The sequence below is a fragment of the Mauremys reevesii genome, linkage group 4 (assembly GCF_016161935.1).
Source record: "Mauremys reevesii isolate NIE-2019 linkage group 4, ASM1616193v1, whole genome shotgun sequence".
NCBI lineage: Eukaryota > Metazoa > Chordata > Testudines > Geoemydidae > Mauremys > Mauremys reevesii.
Genome location: NC_052626.1, coordinates 87,048,322 through 87,059,175, shown reverse-complemented (window position 1 = coordinate 87,059,175; position 10,854 = coordinate 87,048,322). Strand labels below are relative to the sequence as shown.

At 40.2% G+C, this 10,854-nt stretch overlaps 1 long non-coding RNA gene across 1 annotated transcript; it reads right to left on the bottom strand.

The window, feature by feature from the left end:
• Window positions 1-1,511: 1,511 nt before the first annotated feature.
• On the bottom strand, window positions 1,512-8,358 carry LOC120403115. The gene is made up of 3 exons (XR_005597478.1): window positions 8,284-8,358; window positions 2,900-3,077; window positions 1,512-1,934 (listed from the first exon to the last, which is right to left on the bottom strand). It is a non-coding gene; the product is annotated as an uncharacterized LOC120403115 (long non-coding RNA).
• Window positions 8,359-10,854: the final 2,496 nt, after the last annotated feature.

Here is a 10,854-nt window from a genome sequence, read left to right as displayed (position 1 = left end):
TCCCTTTCCAGCTGACACAAAAGATTTTGGGCTAGATTTTAACTTGGCCTACATGCCTGCACATAAGCATGAAGGAATAAGAAGCCTCTTGCTCCACTCTGTGTGTACCTGCACAGTCTACCCCAATGCTAATTATCAGTCCACTAGATTAAGTGGGCACTGCCACCTGCTACTCCCTCCCTGTCACCTTGAGTAGATGCGTTTGGATGGGATGGGTTGTAATTTGCTGCTGACATAAAGCATTGGCTGTTCCCTTTGGCTGCTGCTGAAGTAATCTGTGCCAGGTTGTTTCCCCTCGGGAGCAAGGTCGGAATCAGGCTAGGAGCAATTCTGCTCTGTCCCTTACTCAGGCTTGAGGAGTGATGTACTTCCCACTTGAGGGTGGCAGAGTCTGGTTTATACATATTTGTTTGCCTCTGAAGTCTTTATTTATTCTGTGCAGGGGTAGGTTAATAAAGGCTATTTTTTATGCCAGTTCTGGTATCTGCTTGCTGGACTATGCTGTCTTTTTGAAATATTTGTTTTGAGTTTTCATACTACGCCGAGGCATGGGGATACAGGCACCACCACGTAAATACGAACTAATTATTTTAGGAGTGAGAGTGAGTTCTTTTTTAATGCACTTTTTTGTTTTGTTTTTTTAGCTCAGCAGGTTGGGCTATTTGTTGTTCTAATGTTGCTTTCAGTTACGCTTGTGGCTTATATCCTGGAGTCAGAAACATTCACATGCCCTATACTTGAGATTGCCTGCAGAAATAGATGAAGCACTTTCTCTAGGATTCCTGTATTGAAGTCCTTAAAAGAGTGTTGACTAGATAAACACTAAGAATTTCAAGATTTCACCCAATGAGATTAAAAACAGAAAGACAAGAAGGAACGTGTGTCTCTAACAATATGTTAAAGTGACATGCTGAGCGGAATTCATGACACTGGGCCTGATTCTCTACCATGTTTTAAGCGATATAGCTACATTGATGTAAATGGAACTACACAATACAAAACTGGTATAACACAATGAAGCATCAAGGCTTTGGCTTCAAACTGAGCATATCTGTCCCCTATTTATTTTAATCATCAATGCTCAGACATTTTTCCTTTTATCTCCTATTTCTGGAGGAGTGTTTGTGTAAAGCATACTAACAGAAAACTGCAGTCATTCATATTAATTTAGAGACAAATTCTGCATTCTCTGCTCAAGAAAAATGTCCATTGATGCTCTTTACTTTTCAGTCCCCATGCATCCCCCAATCAAAGTAGTTACTGGAGGAAGAACAAATAACTGGGACCTCCAACTGAGATCCAACTGAGAGCCTGGAGATCACCCAGTGTTAGTACTACCTCAGGGGACTGAAGACATCCATGGATAAAGAGGAAGCAGAATAAAATGAAGATTTGGACAGAGCCAAAGCTACAGGGAGGACAACTGGCCAGATCTCCAGCTAGAGTAAAGCAGGGTAGTTCTGGCTTCAATTAAACTACATCAATTTATACAAGCTGAGAATTTGGTCCCATATTTCTGCACATGCTACTTCTCATATCTTTCCTATGATGATACAGCTGAAAGGGATGATCTGTTCTCTGTTCCATGCAATCTCCTTCCTGGAACCTTCTTCCATCCAGCCTCTCATCTAAACATGTTTGTAGCTCAGTTCCAGTGCTGATTGTTTCCTCGCTTTCTGAGTCAGGAGTGCTGGAAATGACCTTTATAAAACCTTACCTTTCCCTTCCCACCAGATAGCAGTTCTGAGTTTTATCCATTTACAGAGATTTGCCTTCCCCTTACTCTGAATTTATTATATGAGCTCTTTGAATCTAGCCTCAGTACTGAAGCTGCTCTGATTTGGATGTTAATTACAGTTTCTTTGTTACAATTCAAAATCAATTGCCATGCTGATTCTTTTAGATCTTGCTGCTGCTTCTGACTCCATGGCCATCTGCTGAAGAGGAAATGTACAACATTTGTAACTGACAGGTTGGTTAAACATTCATTGCTTCTGACTGCCAGTGGATCTGAATCTCCTCTCACACTGATTTTAACTCTGGTCTGACTCACTGACTTTATTTGAATGAATATGGAAGTGAGAGAAGAATCAGGCCCGGTCTGTGTCTATTATCTCAGCTCTGGTGTGTTCCACAGTCCCTCTACTGCTTGATATTGTTCCTTATCTATATGCTACCACTTAATCAACAGATTCAAAATCTTTGAGTTTCTACTTCAACTGTATGTCAATGATGTTCAACTGCTTTTTCCTCTTTTAAATTCTCTGTCTCCGAGGTGCTATCAGGACTGATTCCAATTTATTCACTTTTGGCATATGGTACATGTAAATGCAAGTAAATGTTCAAAGGCAGATGACATCCCCTATGAGCTCTGGGAGGTATTTAGTTATAATTCCAGGAGGCTAAACAGCAACTCTTTTACACCTAGTTATATTCTTAAAGGCCTTTTGGATCCGAAGCTGATGTATTAGGCTTGTATCCGTTTTACAGACAGTGGAATCTATGTTCTAGTTGGAAAATATGCCTCACTCTTTATTCGAAAGCTCCTGATGGTGAGTTACTTAGCCCATATCTTTATTGCTGTTGGGTCATTAAAAAAAGAACAATAAAAATGCAAAATCCAAAATAACCAACGTATAATTTCTGTTTATTCTAAAGTCCACATTTTACATGTTCATTGTATTTTGGCTTAGTAAAATATTATCTCTGACCAAAATAATTAATATTGATTTCCTTTTTGATAGAAGTCTGAAAAATCTTGGGAACACAAGAACATAGGCATTACCTATTAGTTGAGAGCAATCCAGGAAATAACATTTACATTACTTATTTGTAAAGCAGTTATTGATCTGTTTTATAGAACTTTGAGATGGTCCCTTTAAAACCTAGATGGACATACCTTGGTGACCATTGAACCACGTGTTCTCTTGCCATACAACTTTCTTTCACTTTTCTTACTCAGCTCTGGAACTGTGGAATGTCTTTTAAGGATTCTGGAAATACTGGTTCTGATTTTACTCTCCATTATTCCAGTTTTAAGTCACTCTGATTCCACTGACGTCAACAGAGTTACACAGCTGAAAAAGAAATGGAATGGATAATCAGGGCAATTAAATTCAGACTTCTTGCCATCCCACATCAGATCTTTGATTTTCACTGCAAATCTCTTTTACTTTATTCCAAAAATACTTTGGGATGTGATGTTATATTTGATTAATCAGATAACAAAAAATGATGTTTGTGGCAACATCAATTTAAAAAGTCCCTATTGTTAAGCCACTAGACCTATACTCTGAGCTTTGTGTTGTGAGAATTAGTGAGAACTGCAGCATATAAAATTACACATCTTATACATGCCTGATTTTTTCTTCGGATATGCAGATGAAAATTCTGAGCTATAGATGCCACAGGGAAGCGTGGCTAATAAAAATGCATGTGAAAGAGCCATAGCCAACATTCTAGATTAAGGGAATTGTAGATTCAATAATATTTCCTCTTAGTAAATTAAGAACAACCACCTTGTCTTATAAGTACAATGCAGGTTTATGACAACTTTCTGAATAGTTGATATTGTAATGGAATTTTTATATTATACAGTACCTATCAAATATCATGAGTGTTTTAGTACAGCATTACAGCTCTTTTTTTCCTTATCTGTATCACAAAGCTGCTATGTACCAGGTTTACCACACAGTTGCTGCTGGCCTCCCATTCCCAGCCTTGCCAGAAGCAGTTTCTCCTGTACTTTGCTGACAGAAAATACTGTTTCAAGAAGAACAGACTCAGCAGAGGGGGACAGGATTAATGGATTAGCAGCAGAAATGGTAACTGTGTGAAGGTTGATAATCACGAAGAAGGAGGGATGTTCTTTTCTTCTCTTCTCTTCCTTTCTTTCTTCTCTCTTCTCTCCTTCTCATTAAAAACTAAACTGTAGGAAAGTTAAACAGTAGGGCTGGGCCAAGGCAAGCGCAGCCCCTCCCAGAGCAGCGCGCGCGTCCCGCTCCCGCGCCGCGGCGCGTCCTCTCCTCGGGTCCCTCCTCCATCCTGGAGAGGGCGCCGCATGCCCTGCGGGCAGGTCGCGGGTCGCGCGGCCCGGCAGGGAGCGGGCCGGGCGCGCGGCTGCCGTCGCGGAGCTCGGCGAGCTCAAGAGGGAGCGGGACGGCCGCGGACGCCGCCGGCATGCGGGCGCAGGGTCCGCCGTCCGGCCCGGTGGACCTGGCCGCAGGCCCCGAGGGAGCGACCAGCCACCAAACGCCGCCCCCCCAGCCGCCCGCCCGCGCGCTTGCCCGGCCCGCTGGTGCCTAGAGCCCTGACTGTAGGAGAGGCCATTTAAAATTTTTTTTTTTTGACATTTTCCTACTAGTGTAGAATGTAGTGTGTGTAGGAGTAGAGTCTTGTGGGGGATATTCCCGATGGTCACGGACTTGCTGAGTGAGAGAGAGGAATCACTACCTCTCCCTCCCCCTGCCCCATTTTTAAATTATATAATATAGCTTTATATACTTTTCACACACTAGAGGATTAAGGTCTTGATCCTACAAGTTGCTGTGCATTTTAGCCCTGATGCAGCAAAGTATTTAAACATGTCCTCAACTTTAAGCATGCTAGCAGTTCCATTAACTAAAATGGAATATAAGCACAATCTTGAGTGCTTTTGTAATGGCGACAGAACCCACTGGATCACGGTTGAAGTATTCCCTACCTTGTAGGACCTAGCCCATATTCATTAATGTTTTTAAAAGGACTCTGAGATCCTTAGATGGGAAATGCTAGAGAAGTCCAAATCAAAATCTACACCGTTATCCCATATGCAGAAAAATACTGCTTTATTAAAAGTGGGAGATTAACTTAATTTTAAATAAAATATCAAAATAATCATAAAATAACATTTTCCTAATGTAAAGAAGATACAGTAACTCAAAACAGGCAGGCTCCTAAACTGTTTTCCTCACAAGATTATGTGTAAATCAGCAGGGCAAGGGGCTAAGGACTAGACTGTACTTAACCCAGAGTGGAAGTGCAAGGAAAAGTGAAGAAAGGGGGCAAGAAGTTCCCCCTTTTCTGCTCCTTCACAAATTCCAAGAACAATCTCAGTTCTTGAGTACAAAATGGGGGAATTTTACCATCAAGATCTAGCCCTATCAGGTTATAGGAAGGTTAGAAAGGTAGAATATTAGACGTCCTAGGGTTAGGGTGTATTATGTACTGTGTAATGGGGAATGTCAACTGCCGTCGGTATAACTTGTGACAATTTTTTGTGTCGTCTCCCTATTCCATGATGACACATTGAAGAAATGGATATCATATCCAAATAAAGCTAATAAATATATCATTCAAAAATAAATTCACTTGTACGGAATTATCTTGAAGTCTTTTGATTTTAAGAACATTTCAAGGGTTGCATAAACAGCTTGTGACTCTTGTATTAAAATCACACGGCCAAATCCTGCTCCCATTTAAGTTAATAGGATGTTTTCTGCTGACTTAAATGAGTGTTGGCTCAAGCCCATAATAAATTAGGCTATAAACAAATTAATGACAAAGTGATTTATTATGGCTGATCAGCTGCAGCAGGGGAAACCTTATGGCTCAAATTACAGTCTAGGGAGGTATGTGAAAGAGGAGCTGTTTGTATGCATTTTTGTACTGCCTGTTCTCTAGAGTTGGGCCCTAATCTGAACCATTTATCCAAACTCCTATTCTTTCCTGGTGAATTTAGGGATTTCAAGAAAATGAGACACAGATTTGATCCCATCCCTACTTTTGATTTTGCCCATCTTTTTTCTTTTATGAAGTCTACATATGCATTCTGTGAAAGATTTCTAAGGCCTTGTCTACACTAGCACTTTTGTTGGCAAACCTTGTCAGTCAAGAGTTTGGGCTGGTGTGGGGGAACCACACACACAACACACCCCAGACCAACAGGTTTGAGCATTGGCCTGCTAAACCCAGGGCTGTGAATTCAATCCTTGAGGGGGCCATTTAGGTATCTGGGGCAAAAATCTGTCTGGGGATTGGTCCTGCTTTGAGCAGGGGGTTGGACTAGATGACCTCCTGATGTCCCTTCCAACCCAGATATTCTATGATTCTAACATAAGTTTCACTGACAAAAGCCCCTGTGTGGACAGTGCTATGTTGGCAGGAGATGGTGTCCCACCAACATAGCTACTGCCATTCGTTGGGGGTGGTTTAATTATGCCAGCAGGAGAGAGCTCTCCTGCAAGCATAGAGCAGATACACAGGAGACCTGTGCTGCTGCTGTAAGGTCCGTAGTGTAGACATAGCCTAATTCTGATAAGTACTGCAGCAATGGAGGGAATCATCATCATCGAGTGTCAAACTATTTACAAAAAATAACTAATTGAATGCCACAACGCCTTAGTGAGACAGTATCATTGAAGGCTGGGCAAAACATCATTGAAGCTGGTAAATGAAACTGCCACCCTTCATTTAAGATAGCTGTAAGAAACAGGCTCCTTTATAGCAGCCTCCACCTAAAGCAAAGGCAGATGCAAGTCTACCCAGGAATTAGAATTATGTGGGTCGAGGGCTTCCATGGGTATTGTTTTGGATTAAGATGTGTAGAGAAAGAAACAGGCAGAGAAGGAAGTGATAGACACTCCTGGGACAAGTTTGGTGTGGTGCTGGCAAAAATAGGCTTATGACTGCAAGCAAAGTCGCTATTCCCTGTTGTTTGGTTCTTCCTGTTTTCAGGGAGCCAGGACTCTGTACGTTCTTTATAAATCAGCATGATTGCATCAAAAGGTACCAACTCCATCACCCCCTTCCATCTCATAACTAGACCAACATGCAAGACCTCCCAACTTTTGTCTAGCCACTCAGGCCCAAAAGGAGTAACAGTATTTTTATCCCAGTTGATCCCAATCAAGGGACGTTAAGGCCAAAACCCTTGGCTACAACTGAAAAAATGTGACATTCAGCAAGGAGAAAGGATGACCTTGGGTTCTGTCAATCCTGATGTGTTGCACACATCTCCTGGTGCAAGTTAGAGCAGCCTGAGGAGAAGCAGCACAAAAGGGCCATAGCACAGGAAGAATCAGACCCCATTGTATTATTGCTGTGTAGAAGAGAGAGAACATTTCCCCTTTGTTTATGATATCTATTTAGACCAAAGGTCTCCAGGGCAGGGACTGACTCTTACTATGTTAGTATAGGACACATTTATATCAGTGTTGCTCAGGACATTTTATCCTTTCAGTAGAGTTTCTGATGCTTAAATCCTAAATTTAAAAAGAGTTAGATTCTGAGTAGTGCAGTATTTTTTCCTGCCAAATCGTGTGATTTGTAAATCTCAGGAAAAATATCTTTGAACATCATGATGAAGGCGAACCTTTTGTTAGGCTCTGAAGTCCTAGCCTCAAAGGAGAAGAATAATGCTCATGTGGAACTTAGAGTCAGACAAATATCCTCTATTAATAGTCTAAGGACTTGTCAATATTAAATGTGCTCCCTCTAATATATAGTTCTCTTTTTCTATCCTGGTTTATTGGAATGTGTCTTCTAAACTGGTAGTGAGATAAGCTATTAGCGCCTGCAACTATGGCCTGAATGTATCCAAGATAGGTTTTTGAAAAAGAAATCTTTCACAGATACTTTAGGGTATAGTATCTGTTTTCTCCTCTTATTACATGTGACTTTTTAAAATGATCTTTATACCCTTTTTGAGTTCAAGACTACATAGTAGTAATTTTATTTATTGGAAAAATATTCAATACATTTGTGTGAGAGTAGAGATTAATCTTTTGATTTCAACCCTGTTGATTATACTTAAATGCATAAATAAAATATTTAAACTTTTTATCATTTTTCAGTATGCTGGAGGCAAATTAACTGCTGTGTCAATGTAAATAAATCAAGGAATCTTCTACACACTGAGGTCTGGTCTACACTACGGGGGGGGGGGCGTTCGAACTAAGGTACGCGACTTCAGCTACGCGAATAGCGTAGCTGAAGTCGAACTACCTTAGTTCAACTGACTTACCCATCCAGACGCCAACGGGGTCGAACTCCGTGGCTCCAAGGTCGACTCCGCCACCGCCGTTCGCGGTGGTGGAGTTCCGGAGTCGACCGGAGCGCCTGGGGAGTTCGAACTATCGTGTCTTGATTAGACGCGATAGTTCGAACTCCGAGAAGTCGAACTCACGGCGTCGACCCGCGCGGTAAGTATGGACCTACCCTCAGATACAGCATGGCAACATTCTGTTGCTCAGTGTTTTACATTCTGCCAAAACAGTTTTTAGACCATCGATACAGACCATGTACCTGCCTCCTAGATACCATCCACCCTGTCTGAGGCTCATGTTATCATTCAGATCACATCACTGTATCTTTGGAAGATTTTCCAGTATAACATCATCACCTGTTTAAATGAGACAGTGTGGATAAAAATTAAACATGTATTTTTATGGTTGTTACCAATATCAATTGTGATGCAGATATTAGAGAGCTTCATGTTTAGAAATAAATACAAACTAGTTATTAATAAGTATTAGCAGCAATTACAGTTCTCTTGGATGTCAGTGGGAGTTCTGCCATTGACTTCAGAGGGAAAGAACCAGCGCCCACCCCACAAAGGCTATAAAGATTCAGATAAGCTTCTGCACCTATACAAAAGAACCGTTATATTTCAGGGGCAGGATCCTCAGCTGGTGTAAATTGTCATAAGTTTATTATTATTAATAAAATTATCCAAAACACAGTACTTGATATCTGGGTAGTTGAAGTTGCCATCACCACCTTTGGAAAATATTATAGCACAGATTATCCAGCAAGTCCTTGGAATGCACTGGAGACAACATTTTATTATGAAAGGTGGAGAAAATGACTAGGGGACATGCTATTCTGAATTTGATTCTGACAAACAGGGAGGAACTAGTTGAAAATCTGAAGCTGGAAGGCAGCTTGCAATAAAGTGATCATGAAATGCTGGCATTTGAGAGTCTAAGGAATGGTAAGAAGGAAAATAGAGTAAAGACAATGGACTTCAAGGCGGCGAACTTTAGCAAACTCAGAATTAGCAGGTATAATCCCATGGGAAGCAAGTCTAAGGTGAAAAAAAGTTCAGGAGAGTTGGCAGTTTTTTAGAGAGATATTATTAAGGGCACAAGAACAAACTATACAATATGTAGGAAAGATGGGAAGAGGACACCCTGGCTTAACCAAGAGATTGTCAATGATCTGAATCTCAAGGAAGACACATATAAGAAGTGGAAACTAGGTCAAATTACAAAGGATAAATATTTAAAAAAAAACACGACAAGCACGTAGAGACAAAATTAGAAAGGCCAAGACACAAAATGAGGTTAAACTAGCTAGGGAAATACAGGGTAAGAAGAAAGCATTTTACAAATACATGAGAAGAGGAGGAGCAGGGACGAGGAGGGAAAGACAATGACAGAAAACACAGCAATGGATAAAGTGTTAAATGCCTTATTTATTTCAATTTTCGCCAAAAAACTTAGTAATTGGATGAGTAACAGTGAACATCAGGGTACAGTATATGGCGTGTAAATAAATTATAATGAGATTTCTGGCTGCTGTACAACTGAAATTAATGTATTCTCTATGAATCATCCGTGAACATGCAAGTTATGATGCATTGTTCTCCAATCTGAAATGATACCATCTTTCTTTATCTAGGAAGAAAAGCAAGACCCAAAGGATCCTTCATAAAAGGATAAAGATGGGATCGGTCATAGATGAGTGAATTACTCACTACATTAGCAATCTACAGCAAAAAAATATATAGAAAAATATGAGTACAAGATTAATTTTACACTGACACTGCTAGGTAACAGGCAAAGCCAGATAATATGGCAGGCTGTATTTCCTTTTTGGTAAAAAGTTTTCCTATAAATTTCCAAAGTGTGAAATCAGTATGGGATGACAGCAGAAACCGGATGTTGACATGGAGTCTACTCAGATTGATTTCATAAACAGAGTAGTGAAAAACTATTACAGTTCTCTTCTCATGTGGATTTCTCAATTTAAACAATAGTTCAAATGTACTTTGTCATTTGGATACATGCTAGTGAGGTGCCTGATAACTGCTGTCAATTTCGGGAGTGAGGAGCTACTGTAGCAAAAAAAGTGGGGTGCTTTAACAATCCATCCTCTCATGTAAACTGCCTCAGAAGAATATTGAAAAACTGTAAAGGATTCTGAAAGCAGCTACAAGAATGATTCAAGGTCTGAAAAACATGTTTTATAGTGAGAGATTAATGAAGCTGAATCTATTAGATTATCCCATAGAAGGTTAAGAGAAGGTTAAGAGAAGGTCAGTGTCTGGAAGAACCTATATGGGGAAGAAAGTTCTGATAATAGACAGCTTTTTTTAATCTAGAAGAAATGGGCTTGAGATACAATGGTTGGAAGCTGGAGGTAGACAAATTCAGACTAGAAATAAGGTGCACATTTTTAATAGTGAGGGTAATTAACAATTACCATTTACCAAGAGATGTGGTGGATTCTCCATCTTTGAGGTCTTTAAGTTTGGATTCTTTCTAGAAGATATGCTATAACTGGAAAAAAGTAGTTATGGGCTTCATGCAGGAATTACTTGGTGAGCTTCTGAGCAAGGGGTCCAATTAGATGATTATAAAGTTCCCTCTTGGCTTTAAAGGCTACAAATCGATGAACCTCTTCTCATTGCAGTATGCAAAAAAACAGTTAAGGTACCATAAGAATCTTAGGATTTTTTTTCCTCTACAGTGTTACACTTTTTAATTATCCACATTGCCAAAAATAATAATATAAAGAAAAAATATAGACATATGCCTGGACTTTGCAAATCTTTATGCATGTGAGTAACTTTATGCAGGGTAATAGCCCCAC